This window comes from Triturus cristatus, chromosome 3_1, assembly GCF_964204655.1.
Source record: "Triturus cristatus chromosome 3_1, aTriCri1.1, whole genome shotgun sequence".
Classification (NCBI taxonomy): Eukaryota; Metazoa; Chordata; class Amphibia; order Caudata; family Salamandridae; genus Triturus; species Triturus cristatus.
In genome coordinates this window covers 314006214-314026302 of record NC_140583.1, presented here as the reverse complement: position 1 = coordinate 314026302, position 20089 = coordinate 314006214, and positions in this window count along the sequence as shown.

The window sequence follows — 20089 nt, the reverse complement described above, 5'->3', positions numbered from 1 at the left end:
CCTACCAGGCCTGAATTCAGCACGGCTCCATGAAATACCCTCACTACAGGACAGGTTATCCCTAATACTAACGAATCTATCCCCTAGGATATGTGTGCAAGCCCTGATCTATGGGGAAGAACACAGGATCATGTCGAAGTGCCTAGTAAATAGGCTCCATTCACTACTCTAACCCTTAGACTTGGATGGTAAGAGACTGAAGTCACACTAATCACCCGTCACCACAATAGGGCCGGGAAAATCGAGCAGTACAGAGCCCTAGACACCTGATATCCAACCTGTACTGAGTAATTAGCGAGGAGAGAGAGCACCCTCATAGTACAGCACGGGCGTATTGGACGGAGGACCTGGGCTATGACATTACAGATGAGCAGTGGCGGTACTGCTGTTTGCAGACTGCGGAAATATCAGCCAGCGCTAGGTTGCGTATAATCCACTATAAGTTTTTGCAGCGCATGTATTGTACCCCGGTTAAGCTATGCCGTTTTGGGCTCCGAGACGCTGATCGCTGCGACAGATGTGGTGGACCGGTTGCTGGATTCCTACATCTGGCCTGGGAGTGCCCGAAGGTAATGGAATATTGGGAACAGATATTTGAAGCGCTATCTGAAATGACGGCTCAAGCGATGACGTGTAACCCCCTAGTTACGCTCCTAGGCTACACGAAGCCCATTCCCAAAGCGTGCCGACAATACCTCAAACTATCCCTGTTATTGGCGAAACGACGAGTGGAATGTAGGTGGGGTAGGGTGCAGGCCCCTAAGTTTAAGGACTGGATGGGAGACATGGTGTATTGCCAGGAGCAGCTCACAATATATGCAGAGACGCTGACTTGCCCCTCCAGGCCGAAAGATATCTGGGGTCCCCTTACGCAATACCTACAGATCCGTGCTGCACACCTTCCCCTGGACAGCCCGGTAGCAACAGAGGGCGGTGGCGAGCTCCCCCCCCCCCGTGACATTGGCCTAGGAACTGGGGAGGAGATGACGATGCAATATTTTGTAAACACGGGAGAGATGTGGGTATGGTAATTGGTGGGCCCATGACAAGTGAGCAGGGATGTCCAATTGCTGACAACATTCTTGTATCTATGACACTTTTGTAAGGCTGCGGATTGTATTGTAACATGCACCATGATTACTATATGAGACTATATGGGTCTGATGCTGTGCCCCCCAGACGTGATATTGCATACCATGAGATACCTGAGCACGCTACCCACAATTAATTACATGCCTGACTGTATACATACACTAGTGCAGTTGTATCTCCTGTTCTGTATATGCATTGAACATGTTGTTAATATCTGGAAAATTATAAATAAAGGTTTAAAAAAAAAACAAAAAAAAACCTTTTTTCCAGTGAATTTCTAGGGTTTTAACATTTTTATTTCCTATCTAAAACATCCATGTAACCTTTAGTTTCTGAGTGAATTTCTATGGTTTTTAAATTTTATTTCCTAACCATAATTTTCCTGTAACCTTTGATTTTTGTCAGTGAATTACTAAGCTTTTAAAATTATATTTTCTAACAGTAACTTTAAAACATTGAAAGTGCGTGTGTGAGTGGTTCAGTAGGTTGCTGAATTCTTTTTGAGTGACTCTAAGTGTCTCTGAGTGAGTGTCTGAGTGTTTATGTGGGTGTATGACTGTGTTAATAGCTGTATAGGACTGTGAATGGGTGTATGACTGGTTCTATGAGTGGGTCTGGGTGTGCGAGTGTCTGTATAGGTGTCTGAATGGTTGCAAGAGTCTCTGTATGGGTATGTAAGTGTGGCTAAGAGAGTGTCTGTATGGGTATGTGAGTGGGTGTGAGAGTGTCTGTATGTATATGCCAATGGGTATAAGAGTTGAGTGTATGAATTCAATTGATATAGATACATATCAAAACTTACATCTAGAGCATCAACAAATATAGAAAATCTCGGAAGTGTTGAAAAGCCGCTGAAATGGAAGGATCGTAAACTACTATCTAGTGATGAAAGCAGTAACCTACTAACTTTTCTACATTAAATACAGTTCTGTGATATGCAGGTACACGTTCTTTCGTCCTGCCATAATAATGTCTCAGTTTTACTTTTTGGGGAGTGAAAACTGTCAGCGCTCCAAAGTCTGATCTTTTTACATCAGTAACCTACTGAGCTATAAATATAATATGTAAGGTATGCGTTCTTTGCAGCAGATACATTAACTCTCTGTGCTACATTTTTGTGACTGCTACTAGACTAAAGTGGGACATTTTATTCTACTTATCCTCTGAATTAGTCAGGTGCATTTCTTGGGAAAATTAGGAGTGTCTCAGGTTAATGGTATTGCTGCAGCAATCTGTGGACTCCTATTTATGTGAAGGTGTTCAGATGATTTTCTGATGAAGAGAGGAGAGGTGCTTATTATGCTCCTTATTGTCTGCAGTACTGAATAAGCTGTGGTGAATACTAATTGTTAATTTGTAAAAACATTTTTTGAGTTCCATGGTTCCTATGTGGTACCGCAAACATAGACAGGTGAAACGCTATGGTTTTTGTTCCAATCACATGATCAGAACGAGCCCACTGTTCTGTAATTTTTTAAAAAAAGTATATAGGAGTCACTCTCTGTAAGAATAGCATAAGCTGGAAATATTTGGAGCTGGTAATTCTTCCTGTATATTTAGGTGTTTTTATGGTTTGTGTAGACCCACAAATCTGTGGCTCCTGAGCCGTAGTTCCGCTCAATGTCAGAAGAAAATGTAGCAATTTCATTGGCTAATATTGGACCTCACCTAACTTTCAGTAGGGCCACTCCCTAAATCAGTTATTTTTCTTCTAGCTGTTGTGGTGTCGTGTAGTACTATAAATCTATACAGGATCTGCCCATTTTGACAACATAAACTGTGGGTTTGGTGTCCAGACTGATTCCAGACACCCCCACCAGATATGTTCGCCTGTATACCAGCTAGCTCACAGTGCCACAATGAACCCCTCTTACCAAGGAGAGAATAGTTTCTGGCAACTATCGAACATGACAACCCGTCCCCTCAAGAATCGTGAAAAAGTACAGTAATTTTTGCTCAGTCACTCGTGCTCACTTTGCCTCGGAGAGATACACAGAATAAACAATGGAGACATTTTCAATAAGCATTTATTGAACCAGCGTCATTCTAGTGTAGAATTAGTGTGCTGCAACAGCAACTATAAGCACCTATAGAGTAAAAGGATGGTAGATTTCTACCATAGTGCTAAAACAGTTAATATATGCAGGTATATGAATACATGACAGCAATAATGCGTACTCCTACGATGCTAACCCTAACTAGATGTACCTAGCATGTATGTAGATGTATAGCCAAGAATCCCCATTACCTCTTGTGAGAGAATAAAGGACCTCATCTTTGTCTCGAGATGGATACCCCACGAGGGTTGTCAGACCACTGCGTGCTGGAGTGTCTACGTGCAGGAACCTCAGCGTCTCGTGTCTGTGTGTCAGCACGGAAGTCTTTCTTCTCTGCCTGCCCCAGCAAAGATATGGTGCTTATATACCCAAAATGGACTCTCAGGTGTTCTACCTTGCAGTGTCATGCTGGCCGAGGATGACAAAAGGTATAACCCTTATACGTAGTTATTATGCAGAAGATGCAGGAGATGGTAGTGCCGCTGTGATTCTGAGAATCCTCATGCATAATAGATGAGGCTAGTTTCAGGGAAAACCACACAACATTTATGCAGTACCTAACTGGGTAAAATGTCATTGTAAACCCGTGATATAGTACAATGGCACAGTAAATGTAGGTGAAAGGTTAGGAGACTACCATAGCCTATATTGGGGTACATTATGAATCATAACAGTGGGAGAAACATTTTTTGGGCTATCTTCCAGAAACAGTTGTTTCACAATGTCTGAAGGGAATGCTGCACCTCCACCTCCAGAACCTGTTGTAATTCCACAGGAAGAGGAAGATGAAGAACTTCCTTCAACATCACAAAAGGAGAGTGAGGCATGGCAGTTCTTCACCATATCTAGTGGTAAAAAGAAAGTCTTCACAAGATTTGTTAAATGCAACCTCTGAGAAAAGGAATTGTCTCGTACGACCGCAAAAAATATAGCCACGGAACGTCAAGCATGTGGAAGCATCCGCACAATCCATGAGCTGGTTAATGTGCGAATGATAAAGGAATGGGAAGGAAGAAGCTCTGATGTTGCAACTGGATCGACTCCCCATGCCGCTCCTGCAGAGATCACAATAGGAGCAACAAATTGGAGGCATGGTTACTCACATGACGAACGCTTGCGGTAGCAAAGGTGATGGATGTCACCGATTATTTTTAAATTTTTTAATTTTTTTTTATTTTTTCTCTTTTTTTCGTACAGGTGAAGAAGCACCGCTGGTAGTGTTTTTCACATTTTATTTTCAGCTGACTGTTCTACAGCACCACTGTGCTCTGTAAATGTACAATGTCTGCATTTTGTTTTTCAGTAGAGTTCACTTCAATTTATTTGAAGAAAGAAAAAAACTACAAAAAAAATAACTTTTACAAAAACATACCCCAAAAAATGGTTCTTTTTAGGACCACCATTGAATCAAAGAAAGGGCTATTTCTGATTCTTTATTATTCTTTTGTGTTTTTGTCTGTGCGGTGATAGTTGTATGAATAACTCTGTCTATGGGTGTGGTAATATATGTATTAGTGAGTCCCAGGGTGTCGAAGTGTGTATATGAGTGAGTGTGCCAGTAAATGTATTAGTGTGTCCATGGGTGTATCAGTGTATATATCAGTGAGTTGCAGAGTGTCCGTGTGTGTTTGAGTAAGCGTATGATTGTATCAGTGAATGGATCGGTGTGTGTATGGGTGTGTCAATGTATAGATCAGTGAGTCCCAGGGTGTGTCAGTGCGTATATGAGTATGTCCCAGGATGTTTCAGTGTATGTATGAGTGAGTGTCTGAGTGTGTCAGAGAACATATAAGTGTGTGCGCAGGTGTGTCTGTATATGTATGAGTGCATCACAAGGTGTTTGAGTGTAGGTATGAGTGAGTGTCTGAGTATGTATTTATTTATTTTATAGTTTTCTAGAGCGTGAACCAGACCCGTGAGGGTATCAGAGCGCTTTACAGTAATAAGGGTGGTGTACAAAGCGATGGGAAGGGAGGGATCAAATGGGTAAAATAGGGGATACATGATGCAAGAAAAACACATAGTCTAAAGTCCTGGCTACATGTGGGAAGAAATCAAAACAGGTAGATACATTGTACAAGAAGGCACATAGTCTCACTCTTGGGGGGGATGCCCAGGAGCGCAGGAATGGGTATCGTCCATGGAAAGATAATAATGTAACGTGTTCATTATACAAGGTATTTACACATTAAGGTGGTTTTGGTCTCCTTCTTAAAGTGTGCCAAGGATGGAAGTCTTCTGATGGCGGGTGGGAGAGAGTTCCAGATCCTCGGCGCAGCCCCAGTGAAGGCCAGATTGTAGGTTTTTTTCTTCCGGAAGCGTGCAGGTTGCAGCAGAAGGTCTTTAGCAGATCGGGAGTTTCTGGGTCCTCCTGATATCACGAGTTTTTGTGCGAGAAATGAAGGGGAGTTGTTATAAAGAGCTTTGTGAGTAATGCAGGCCAGTTTAAATTGGACTCTGATCTCTAGGGGAAGCCAGTTCAGCGCTTTGAGGTGGGGAGAGATGTGGTCGAATTTCTTTGAGCCGGTTAGTAGTCTAGCGGCGGTGTTGGGGCAGGCTTTCAGTGGGGCCAGAGATTTCTTGGGTAGCCCTGCGTGCGAGAGACTGATTGAGTCAGTGTGTGCATCAGTGTGTGCTTGCATGTGTTAGTGTATCTATGAGTGAGTCCCGGGGTATCTGAGTGTATGTATGTATGAGTAAGAATGTGAGTGACTTAGTGAATGCATCAGTGTGTGCTTTGGTGTGCCAGTGTATGTATCAGTGTGTCCTTGGGTATCTGGTCTGAGTGTATGTTTCAGTGAATGTGTGATTGTGTCGGTGAATGTATGAATGTGTCTATGGTATGCTAGTATATGTATGAATGTGTCTCTGGGTGTCTGCATGTGTGTATGAGTGAGTGTCTGAGTGTGTCAGTGAATGCTTCAGTGTATTTGTTTGGCTGTGTCAGTATGTATGAGTGTCTCCTGGGGTGTCTGAGTATGTGTACGAATGAGTGCGTGAGCTATGAAAATGCATCAGTGTGTACTTGCGTGTGTTGGTATATGTATGAGTGAGTGCTGAGGTGTCTGAGTGTATGTATAAGTGAGTGTGTGAGTGAATGATTCAGTGAATGCTTCAGTGTAATTTCTCAGCTGTACCACTATATGTATGAATGTGTTCTTGGTTTATTTATCAGTGAATGTGTAAGTGACTTTGTAATTGTATCAGTGTAGGTGTGTTAGTATATATATGAGTATGTGGCAGGGTGTATACGTTTATGCCTGGGTGTTTTTGTGTATACAACACTGTCTAACTGGATGTATCACTGTATACATATGTGTGCCTGGATGTGTTACTCTATGAATCAATTTGTGCCTGGGTGTCTTACTGTATAATTTAGTGTGTACCTGGGTGCTTGAGTATATGCATTAGAGTGTTCAAGTCTATGTTTCCCCTCTGTGTGGGTGTGTCAGTGTATAGATAAGTGTGAGTTTGGACATACCAATGCATACCATCAGTGGGTGCATTGATGTGTCAGTATGTGTATCAGTGTTTGCTTGAGTTTGTCACTGTATGGAGCAATCTCCACCTTTGTGTCTCATTTGATGTTTTATAAAATGTAAAGATGCACTTAGACATATACGTTACTACAATAAAAGATTCCATTGATCTGTGGTAAAAGAAAGAAAACTTAAAAATAAGTTATTGCTACATGTAAAAAATGTGGATAGCAAATTTTAAGTTTCTGCAATAAAAATTTTCATGTTAATAATAACATATCACACAGGTAAGCAATTCTACATTTTATTTACTTAAAGTTTGCTTCTTTATTGTTCGATTCATTAAATTGTTACAATATACTAAATTTTCCATGTATGGAGAAGGAAGAAAAGAGAAACATTACTGGGGTAACTAAGTTTGCTAAAAGCTATAAAATCGTAGAGGCAATAGTTCGACCTAGAACTAAAGTGCTGGTGCGTAGGGATGGCTGATGCGTCTGGGAACCCAGTTTGAACGTCCTTTAGGTGGGCCCTTTGCCCAATAAAATTAATGTTCATTTACAAAGCAAAAAAAACAAAAAAACGTATGTGTCTGCTGCCTAGGCATTGGTGATGACTGAACATTTAAAACAACATAATTTTCCTCGTTTTGGTGCCGGGTACATGGATTAGCTTGTCTGACATGCTTGTTTGGTCCTCTAGTCTTGATCGTTTTTGTTCCCTTGTGTGCCTGGGATTTATGTTAAAAGAAATCCGAGGTGGAACTCTGAATATGTTGTGGACACCGGACTGATATTTTGCTTTGTAGACTGTTTAATCATTGTCACTCAAGCTTGGTGGCCAACTAGTTGCAACTTGTGACTTTAATGGGATGTGTCAGTGCAGCCTGGATTGCATCTATGAATTTCCCTAGTCAGGCCACAATTTGTGCTATGTTGGCGGAGAAGCATAGGTCTGAGACGTCTCTGCAGCGTCTAAAACCGCGAGACCTGCAAATTGGGAGTACCAGGCAGTGCCACTCTCTTGCCAACTTTGAGCAGCAACACAGCAGGTGAAGCTAAGATTCACAAGGGTTGCTACGTAGACGACAGGTGGTTGAGTTGTCCTGCCGGGCCCAGGATGGATTGAAGTCCACGATGGGCAGTGCGAGAAGTCTCATATAGGTGATTCTTTTCCGGGCCAGGATGGTCAGGGCTTGCTCTAAGCATGGCTAAGATTTTCCCAGGATATAAGAGGCGTCCAGTGTAGAAAGATTGGGCTGGTAGTGTAAACTTTCCAGGTCCCTTTCAAATGATATTCTCTTGACCTGTGCGTTCACTGTCTTTTTCCAGGCTATGGCCGGGATATCCTGGTTCTGCAGATTTTGGACTTCTATTTCAAGTAGACTTGTAGCTGCTACCAACTGTACCTGCCATGGGGAACCACCCTCTTCAAAAACTGTTTTGGATTGAGTTTTCAGTGAGGTTGCTGAGGCACGCGAAGTACTGATGTAGTATTTTATTGTGTCCCCTGAGCAAATGATATCCGGGCGGACGAGTCCCAGCTCCAGTCTCACTCTGGCTTTCCTGGCCTGTCGAGGGAGAGCTAGAACCTTCTTGTAAGCGGAGGTTTGGATGTTCATAAGGAACTTGTTGAATGCGCCGGGAAATACTAGATGAGCTTAATTAAGAGAGGGAACACGTTTTGCTCTAAGAACTTTCAGGATGGCTTCTGAAGTCGCACTGTGAAGTCGCTGGTTTAGGCATCTCAGACTGTAAATGATGCCAGCCCCCTTGCTTCTTAGGTATTTTAGGTGGGCCGCTGGTTTTGCCCCTTCCGACAGCCTGACGCCCAGGTAGTTATAACTTGTGCATGTTTTAATTTGCAGGTCGCCTAGGCACCATTGAGCTGTTTTCTTTCACTGGTACTTCCCAAAGATGATTATCTTGGTCTTCTCCTGGTTCACCATGAGGTTGTTCTTTTGATTATACCTGTGGAGGGCATTGAGAGCTTTCTGTAGATCAGTCCATGTGTGATCCATTATTACAATATCGTCGGCATACTAAAGGATTTGAAGCCGCACTTTCCCCAGCCTTGGTGTTAATAAACTTGCGCCTTCTGGGGCTTTTCCCAGGTCTGCTGTGTAAAGAGAAGAGGGGCAAGGACACAGCCTTGTTTCAGGCCATTGTTGGTTGGCACCTTGGCTGTTACAGTAGATTGGATGGTCTTTATACGGACCCAGGTCCCCTGATGCAGTGCGGTTATTGCCTTTAGTAACTGTTGGGGGATTCCCCAGAAGTCTAGTTTTTTCCCACAGTTTCCCTCGATCAAACCGGTCAGATGCTGCCCTGTAGTCCACAAAATAGCAGAAGAGAGGTAATTGTGCTGGCTGGGTCGCTCGGTGTGACAGGTGACCCAGTACTAAAATGTTATCCGTAGTCGAACTTTTGGGCCTAAAACCAGATTGAAGGAGGGGAAGGATGTTGTTGTCTTTTGCCCAGGCTTATAGTTCTTTCAATAGTATTCTTGCATACTCTTTTGCTTCTATGTCTAATAGAGCAATAAGGCGCTAGTTGTCTGGTTTCATGCTGTCCCCCTTTTTATAAATGGGGAAAAGAATTTAACCTTTCCACGACGATGGAATTGTTGAAGTGGCGTAAGCATACTTGAAGAGTGGTGTGAGCTGTCCTGCCCAGTATGCATGTGAGGCTTTAAACACTGATGCGGGGACTCCGTTGGGTCCTGGGGCTCCATCTGTCCTCATTTTTTTAAATTAAGTTGGTTACCTCGGCCTCTGTAATGTTAGGTATTTTAACGGCCTGGCATGTTACAGAGGAAGATTGTTGAGGGTTGGTATATGATGTGTTCTGATGGTTAAAGTATAACTGCTTTGCATGTTTGACCCACCCAGCGGCTGCCACTCCGTTCCTTTTTGTCTGACCGATGTTACTGTGTTGGTTGATGTATTTCCAAAGTTGAATATGTCCCCTTTCTTTGAGGGTGAACATTTTCAGCCATTCTGCCTCAATCTTCTTAGATTGTATCTGCCAGACTCTATTTCTGTGCTCCGCACGAAGAACTGGTATTGACTGTCTTTACAGATTTTTGATTCATTTTCTTCTTGCCTTCAAGGCCTTTGAGAGGCTGCGTTTGGTTGGATGTAGTCCCCTTGGTTTAATTTGTGGGGGGGGAGTTTATGGGCGTGATTGGCCTGGTTTGGGTGTTATCAAATCCGTCCCCTAGTGCTTTTTTAGATCCGCTGGGAGTGCTTTCCAATGCTCCAGGGGGGGACGGTACACATGGCTGTGAGGTCCGACTCTTTGTGTGTAATCCACTCCGAACGTTTTGGGCCAAGACTTGCAGACCATTTTATTCTGCTCAGGACTTATTGGTGCTCTTCACCAGTTGAAACCCCTAGTGTTTGCAGTTGTGGTGCAATTTTCCCGTTTAATTAAAAGGTTGCCCTCAGCGGTCTATGATCGCTCTCATCCCTATTGTCCACTTCGAAGTTATTAAGGTATGATACCAGGTAATCTGAGATAAAGATGTAGTCGATTGTGGACTTGTCCCTGAAAGTGTGAAGTGGGAGCCAGACATTTTATTTAAATATCCAATTTTCCCTATTTTGCTGTTTTCAGCTTTCATACTTGTACACTATAAATGATGTACGGCATGAAGCTTCATCCTTAAACAGCAGGGAAAGAAAGAATCATTTAGATTCTAGAAAAAAAACAGAATTGCACATTATGACACTATAAATAAGTGACACTACGCATTGCACTCACTCCACCTCATCAATAAATTATTTCAGCTACAAATACTAAAGTAATCTAAATAAACATATCAGAAAAAAATAAAATGTTATCATCTTGGAAGTAGTTCATTACTCAAAATAGATATGAATTATATTTGAATTTATGAGACCATTTTAAAGGCATCGTCCCTGGTAGGCCGAAAGGTGCCTTAAACACGGATGATTCATGAAGAACAAACACTGCATAACACTTTATAAACAGTAACCATCCTTAGAACTAATAGAAGAAAGAAAAGGTAAAATTTAGAAGCTTGAAAGGCAGTTTTTGAAAGATGCATTTAGTCACCTACATTACTACAGTAAAAGGTTCCATTGATCTGTGGTAAAAGTGATAAAACATAAAAATAAGTTATTGTTACATGTAAAAAATTTGGGTAGCAAATTTTAAGTTTCTGCAATAAAAATGTTCATGTTAATAACACATCATACAGGTACAACATTGTAAATCAATTATACATTTTATTTAAATATCTCATTTTCCCTATTTTGCTGATCTCAGCTTTCATACTTGTACACTATAAATGATGTCCAGCATGAAACTTCATCCTTGAACGGTGGGAACAAAAAAAATCATTTAGATTCTAGAAAAAAAAAGCAGAATTGCACAGTATGACAGTATAAATAAGTGACACTACGCATTGCACTCACTACAACCAATCAATAGATTATTTCAGCTACAAATACTGAAGTGATCTAAATGAACATATCAGAAAAAAATAAATGTTCTCATCTTGGAAGATGTTCATTACTCAAAATAGATATAAATTATATTTGAATTTTGGAAACCATTTTGAAGACATTTCCCCTGGTAGACTGAATGATGTCTTCAACACCGATGATTCATGAAGAACAAACTCTGCATAACACTTTATAAACAGCAATCATCCTTAGAACTACTTGAAGAAAGAAGAGGTACGAATTTGAAAGTTTGAAAGGCAGTATTTGTTTCCATGTAAGCTTGCTGTCATTGAATTCTCTCGATCAACGTACACTTCTTAAATACACAGTGTAGTGTCCTGAAGTTATACGAACTCCTTCATGAAAGATGATAACCACAGTAGTGTACGTTCTTCCAGAATTAAAAATTTGCCCTGCTTTGAAGTTTGTAATTCCGGTTTCCATTTTAGATCCATCTGCTCTGCATAGTTTCAGAATTAGTATAATGTATTTCCCAGTTCTCTTTATCTCAAATGTAGAGATACAGTCTGATCTCCAATTGGCAGGTCATATTTTCACTAGCCTTTTTGATCAGTCTGTCAAAAGGCACAGTTTTAGAATCTGGTAATATTAAGCTGAGACATTGCACAGAATTTATTTCAGAGGTGGATGTGAAAGAGCAGTGATCCAAAAGAAACTTTTTTTATGGATGTTTCATGAAACATAAACACTACACTTCTCTGCAAACTATCTATAATAGACTCTCACACATCACTCACATTAAAAATAAATTAAGTATTTAAAACAATCAGTTTAAAAATTATTCAAGGTCATTAGGGCTATACTCTCTGCAGAGCATATCTGGGTTTGACAGGGTCCCTCTCAAAGGCTTAGGCCCTGGACCAGAGCCCTCTTTGCCCATACCTAAAAATTTCTCTGCACACCTCGAGCTCTTGACCATTCCTTTTTAGTTATTTAACCAATGCCGTTGCAAGGTACCCTGGGTCCTCAAGCATGGAAACAAAATGCCCCTCACCAACCAGTGTTTCATAGGAAAATACAGCTAAAATTGGAGTCCAGAGTCCAGACCCCTGTGCTCTAGAACATGACATGCTTTACCCAGAACAGAATTGCATTTCTCCATATTTTAGTAATTCTAGGAAAATGTGAGGGTTCTTTTTCACGAGTGTTCTCCAATGTATGGTCATCTTCCAATGTAGTGTGATTACTAGCAACAGCCAGGCGAACTTACCTGTCAGGCTACAATGCTATCAAAGTATTTTGGTGAGAAGGAACTGATTTAGACACATCAAATCAGTGCAGATGTGCAATTTATATTAAAAAAATCATCAGGGTTACAGTTGTGCGCATCTGACTGACAGAAGTGAAACATTTGTCTACTGCAATTTTGCAACTCGATTAAGGTGTACTGTCTAAGGCAAAATATATAGTGTACTGTAGTTGCATTTACATAGTGCTTCATAACTCTAATGAGGTGCTAGTTCATAAGTGGGAATATAGCAATAGCATGCAACATTATTAGGAGAGGACTTTATTGGAAGTGTGTTGAATTGCATGCAGTGTTCATGGGCTCAACACAGACTGCCTGCAGACCCTGCGGCACAATAGGGCTCCACCTCTCGAGGGACCCGATTTCAGTCTAAAACCTATGAAAATCTGTGAGATATGGAATTATCAGTGGCCCCTGCATCACAATGTGTGGGAGTGCCCCCATTATTTTGTCTTATGCAATGTAGTGTGCTCTATGTTGGAAGTGTTTTGCCATGATGAGTAAGTGACGAGAATAGTGCTCTTATCTTGAACTTGAATACTGTGTCTAACTGTGTAGTTGAACAAAGAGGAATGCGGTATAGTAGTCATGCACCTTAAATTAATTTATTGTTGTTCTGGTTGGAAGAATGTGAGTTGGGAAGTGATTTGGTGTCATGCATGAGGCATAGTGGAATTTGTTCTTTATGGTATTTGGATTCCTCAGCAACACGTATATCTATAGTGAAATGACACAAGGAGAGTGAAAGATATGCATGGGGCCTTGATTAAATCATTGATGAAACTGAGCGTGCGATAGATACCATGGGGCCTTGCCTAACAACATTGATGAAACTGAGTTAGAGATAGATATGTATGGGTCCTTGCCTAACATTTATGAAACAAATCAAGCGATAGATACACATGGGGCTTTGCCTAACATCATTGATGAATCAGGGCAAGGGATAGATCTGCATAGGGCCTTGCCAAACAGCATTGATGAAACAGAGCGAGAGATAGATCTGCATCGCCCCACTAAGTACAAAAAGAAAAAAGAAAAGGATAATAACTCAGCGGTAAAAACCTTACCTTATTATTAATTTATTGTTGTTCTGGTTGGAAGAGTGTGAGTTGAGAAGTTATTTGATGTCATGCATGATGCAAAGTGGAATGTGCTCTTTATGGTATTTGGATTATTTAGCAACACGTATATCTAGAGTGAAATGACACAAAGAGAGTGATAGATATGCATGGGGCCATGCCTAAAATCATTGATGAAACTGAGCTAGAGATAGATCTGCATGGGGCCTTGCCTTGCATTATTAATGAAACAAAGCAAGAGACAGCTGTGCTTGGGGCCTTGACTAACAGCATTGAAGAAACAGAGCGAGAGTTAGATATGCATGGGAACTTGCCCAGCATCATTAATGAAACAGAGCAAGAGATAGATCTGCATGGGGCCTTGCCTTGCATTATTAATGAAACAAAGCAAGAGACAGATGTGCTTGGGGCCTTGCCTAACATCATTGAATAAACAGAGCGAAAGTTAGATCTGCATGGGGCCTTGCCTAACATTGATGAAACGAAACAAGAGGTAGATCTGCATGGGGCCTTGCCTATCATCATTGATGAATCCGAGCGAGAGATAGATTCGCATAGGGTCTTGACTAACATCTTTGATGAAACAGAGCAAGAAATAGGAACAAATGAGGGCGTGCCTAACATTGATGAAACAAATCAAGAGCTAGATATGCATGGTGCCTTGCCTGACATCATTGATGAAACAGAGCAAGAGATAGATTTGCATGGGGCCTTGCCTAACGTCTTTGATGAAACAGAGCGAGAGATAGATATGCATGAGGCCGTGCGTAACATTTATGAAACAAAGCAAGAGTTAGATACGCATGGTGCCTTGCCTAACATCGTTCATGAAACTGAGCGAGAGATAGATCTGCATGGGGCCTTGCCTAACATCATTCATGAAACAGAGCAAGAGATAGATATGCATGGGGCCTTGCCTAACATCTTTGATGAAACAGAGCGAGAGATAGATATTCATGGGGCCTTGCCTAACATCATCGTTGAAACAGAGCGAGAGATAGATATGCATGGGGCCTTGCCTAACATCTTTGATGAAACAGAGCGATAGATAGATACACATGAGGTTGTGCCTAACATTGAGGAAACAAAGCAAGAGATAGATACGCATGGTGCCTTGTCTAACATCATTCATGAAACTGAGCAAGAGATAGATCTGGGTGGGGCCTTCCTTAACATCATTGATGAATCAGAGCTAGTGATAGATCTGCATGGGGCCTTGCCTAACATCATTCATGAAACAGAGCAAGAGATAGATATGCATGAGGCCTTGCCTAACATCATCGTTGAAACAGAGCGAGAGATAGATATGCATGGGGCCTTGCCTAACATCTTTGATGAAACAGAGCAAGAAATAGGAACAAATGAGGGCGTGCCTAACATTGATGAAACAAATCAAGAGCCAGATATGCATGGTGCCTTGCCTAACATTGATGAAACAAAGCAAGAGATAGATATGCATTAGGCCTTGCCTAACATCATTCATGAAACAGAGCAAGAGATAGATATGAATGGGGCCTTGCCTAACATTGATGAAACAAAGCAAGAGATAAGATATGCATGTGGCCTTGCCTAACATCATTCATGAAACAGAGCGAGAGATAGATATGCATGGGGCCTTGCCTAACACTGATTAAACAAAGCAAGAGATAGATATGCATGGGGCCTTGCCTAACATCATTCATGAAACAGTGCGAGAGCTAGATATGCATGGGGCCTTGCCTAACATTGATTAAACAAAGCAAGAGATAGATATGCATGGGGCCTTGCCTAACATCATTCATGAAACAGTGCGAGAGATAGAGATGCATGGGGCCTTGCCTAACATCATTGATGAATCAGAGCGAGAGATAGAGATGCATGGGGCCTAGCCTAACATTATTGAGAGGCAATAAGTTGTGCTTCTTCGGTGGTTTTGAATTGCAGAGGAGCAGATCACAGGAATGCACTGGTTATATGCAGTCAGCATAAATGCTTTTCTGGGTCAGTCATGGGGCAGTAGAGGAGTCAACCATAGGAATGCTCTGCTTGCATGCATCTGTGGTTAATGCTTTAAATTGTCTGTAAACGCGCTTCAGAGGAATGCAGGATGAACAAGTTAATGGCAGCTATAGTAAATGCTCTTTAAAGTCCATCCAGGAGTGACTAAGTAGAAACCCAAAGTGTGCACTGGATATAGACAGCCCTGGTAAATACTCTGTGGGTCCCTTGAGAAACATTAGAAGAAACATTCCTAGAAATGAACTGAATAACTGTTAATGGCGAATGTTCACTAATGTGCACACAGTGTCAGCAGGTAACTAGTCTCAACTCATCCAATAGACTGAAGTTTTCTTAGTATTCCAAAGAGAGTCTATCCAGAAGCGACAAAGGAGCATCCCACCAGCATGCACTGGTTACAGATCTCCAGGGCCCTGAAACTACCGAATAGCATGCAAGCAGAATACAAATCAAACACAGACAGGAACGAGAGAAGTACATGTTGCAAATTGCACATCAAGCAGGCTTCAGCCTATTTCCCTGCCCCTGCAAGTCACATGCAGTCTTTTATTCCCAACAATTACCAGTGCCTGGGAGATTTAACCGTGCCTGGTAGGGTAAAGATTTAAGATAACCATTTGCGCCAGTAAAATCAACAACGATGAGTAGATAGGTAAAAGGGTTGGGTAAATAGCAGGCGCGGACAGAGGACTATGTGATGCGTATTTAGCCAGGGTGGCATGGCTTCCAAGGGGTTTTTGAGCTGGAACTAGGTTAGAGTCCACCCAATTACAATTTGATAAAATGTTAACCTTGTTAATTATTATTCTCAATAATATTTATTATAAAAATCTTTATGTATCTGATTCATTAGCATCATGTGGTGTGCATTCTTGTTGGTACACGCATGTTCTGAATTTGGTCTATATGTTGTCTGGACTTTGTTTACGGTGGGCAAGGGAACTTTTTCAGGAGTCCTGCGGCAGTCATGGGTTACTGGGCTGAAAGTGTTGCATTCAGAGCCTTCTACTACTGGTGTCCTAGGACTTAACCAAACTATTGAGTCCAAAACGGTGCACCTAGTACACCCCTTTGGTACTCAACAGAGGAAAGGTATCCACAGTAATCTACGGACAGTCTTATGAGCTAATGTGCATTGGCTCTTGACCCCTGTGTGGGATATCAGTGCTACTATGGGGGAGGTTCTGGCAGGTTTGGTTTCACTCTCAATATCGAGATTTCACTCTCCTCACCCCAGATAGATGCACTGGTTCTCACCTGTTGCAGGTACAATGCCACTGTGGTGTGGAGTATGTGCTGTCTTTCCAAGCAGGCTGTGCCCGAGGTGCTGTTGCCAGCAGGAGCAAACCCATTCTTGGTAGTGCGAGTGCTGCATGGCCCACCATGTGTGGATGTCTCCGTCCCTGCTCTGGTCCAAGGGACACAGTGGCTCTTCATCTGCACGCTCTTGCGTCTACGGCCACAGGTAAGTTGGGCAACGCCTGCAGCAGTCTAAAGGAGGTTGCTGGCAGTTGTGGAGATCTTGAAGCATGGGTCTTCCTCGAACCTCATGCCCAAAAAAACAGGTGTCCATGCTGAGCTGCTGCGGTGAACATGCTGTACAGGTGCAGTCTTTTTTGATAGTGTCAGTATCTCTCAGCACTTGCTGTTTCTTCGCACTTTGACTGCTCTTGGCGGATTATGGTTCTCCAATGGTTTGGACACTTCTTGGTTCTTACTGACACCTTGAAACTCTTCTCTTGAGTTCCAAGAAGCCCTCGGCCTTGCTTGTCAGTTCAATCGCCTTTGCTGTGGGAACAGCTGAGGGTCCACACACCTCACCTTTAGCGCAGAGGTGCAGGTCTCAGCCCATGTCACCGTGGTGGTGTCCATTCGCTTCACCTGGGCAGAGTCAGCTACGTGCAAGGGCACCGCTAGGGCACCTCCTAAGCAGTCATCCAGCTCAAAGCAGCGACCAAGCAGCCCCACCTGGTGGATTAGTCAAATTGTTCCCACGTTACTTGGGAGTTGCCAGTTAGTACCCCAGGTTTAGGTGCATCAGGTGTGCTGAGATGGGGGAGGGGATCAAAAACACTGCAGCTCGCTATCGAAAACTCGAGGCAGGGGTACATGCACTTCAGAAAACACGCAGGGGACCTTTTCCAGTCTGTAAAGTGTTCTGCATATCTACAACAGCCCATGTTCATAGGTAACCTACGTAATTGGGAGGGATGCACCTGCTCTACAATATGGCTAGCCCTTTTCCAGAGCTATTTCAATTGGTACTTTTGGACTTGAGCAAGGAATATCACTTTATAGTCCATGGAGAGAACCGGTTCAACAATACAATGTATCTGTATGATTCGTCTCTGACGTAACTGATTCACCAGAATCAAAGACAGCACAGATGCAAAAAGTCTACCTCCCTTTGTAAGCATTTCTGGAGTTTCCAATCAGAATCTGGGTAACATGTGTTAATCAGTAGACATGTGATGTAGCTATCTGTAATGTATCCAATGGTATCTTGCCTCCTGGGGACACTTTGGAAGTTAGGGTACATAATCCAAATCACTGCTCATTAATCAGTTTTGCCTCCAGACCATTCAACCACTTGTCGGTAACGGTAATAGGAGTCACTCAACAAACTTAAAGTGGCAAGTGGAAATCCCCCGTCTGATCTGAGCCATGTCCTTGACAGTGCCCCTTTTAACCCATGCACAACTCCTAGTCCACCCACTTCCAGTCAATCTTCCACCATCCATCCATGCTCCTTTTGGATTAGATCGCATTTGACTTACACCTTAATTTTTAAGTACCCACAGCTCACGCCAGTGCCATCAATTCGAGGAGTCTGCACCAAGTTCCTATTGTAAAAGGTGGGTGCCAATTATATATAATAGGTTGTTCCTTATAATTGTTGAGTACCGCTCAGTATTTTTATAACCGTAATAAAGGTGTGGTACTTGAATACCAACTCCAAAATATTGTTTGATCATAATATCGTGAGCAAAGTATCGTGACCGCAAAAATATTGTGGGCCAAGAAATTAAAGGTAAGTATATCTTTTTTATAGTTGAGAGTAACCTGTAGGTTCAAAATATAAACCACTGAAATTCACCAATTATAGTCAACTGAAGTAACTTTAACTCGGGCACCCGCCATGCACATTGGTGTCATCAATGACGTAATTTCAGATGTCGCATTGATGTTGTCGATGTCATAGAACATCTCATGAATGATGTAATATGCAGAGGTGGCTGCTGTGCCATTAAAATTGTGGGGCAGTGCAGAGGGCAGCGTGGAGGGCAGTGCATGTGAGAAAATTGAACAAATAGTGCTTACCTGCAGTCTGCAGGCTCGGTGCTCTTATGCGCCTCTGCTCCTCGACTCCTGGCTTCCACAGGCTCCCCTACACCAATCAAGATGCTGCTGTCATGCTGGTAGTATGAAAACAAAAATAAAGGACCCAGCTTCTTGCTACGTGGAGTTCTTAGTTATCATTGTTCCTCCACTTTGAGGGAAAACCATAAAGTTTTCAGTGAAACGCTCACAAACCAAGGTTACCCCTTGGTAGCATGCTTCATCATAGGGTACTTCCCGTTCTGCTATGGAACGGGGCGTGCTGCGACCAGACGAAGTACGTGGGAGCACTGAAAGTAATGACTATGTGAGTCAGGTTGTTCTGCTGGGGAGGAGTGAGGTAAAGGAGGAGATTGTTTAAAAATACCTGGCTAGTGGGTGATGCTGCTTTTATTTTTACCCTCAGTCGGTATGGTTAAAAAACAGGAAAACAACTTAGGACTTATGGGATTTAATGTGCCCAAATCCTAATGGTCGACATGTTTCTAGCCTACCCCTATGGCTATTCTTCAGGACCTAGTATCTGATATTGGTGTACCTAGTTCCACTTCTACAGTTGGTCTGCTAAACCCAACTCATATACAGTGCCACTATCGCACAATTACACTCAGGTTCTGTACACATTTTATATCACCTGGTAATCCTACTGTGATTAATCTGAAATGAAAAAGCAAAAGAACAGTAGTTATAATGTCTCCACATTAGTTCTAGTTATGTTGTAAGGGAGAGTTGCTAATGCCCCTCCTTACTAAGTGGATACCTATTTTGTGAGAAAAAACCACAAGTGACTTTTTCTCTTGTGATTACCAGTGGCACATCTTGTATGGTGATCATAAAAAGGAGTGATTCATTCATACACTTGAAACGTTGTCACTTGTGAAATGTTGCATTCATTCACCGGTGTGGCTATCGTGTCTATTTCTGTGGTTTTTAGACACTCTTTAGCTTTAACATGAATACAGATAACTCTTACTTATCACTGCTGAAGCCTAGGCTCCATGGTTCACCCGGCGGGAAGTTCGCTTTTTGTCACACACTGTTGGGAAATCGTAATTAGGGTAAAAAGTTTGAATGTGCTGGGAAACCCTGCTAGAAAAAGGTTCTTGGTTCAGTATTAGAAGATCGGGGCAGCACCATCGCGCCAAACTCTCACCTCGTCAAAGCCTGAACTTCGTCTGATTACCTACAAACGATCTGCTCGGGAATCGCATCTTGCTGGTCCCAATGTGGATTCCCATTTAAATGCAATTGTGTGCACGCTTGCGCGGGAGCAAGTTGCAACGGACGTCTGTAATCTAGAGCGT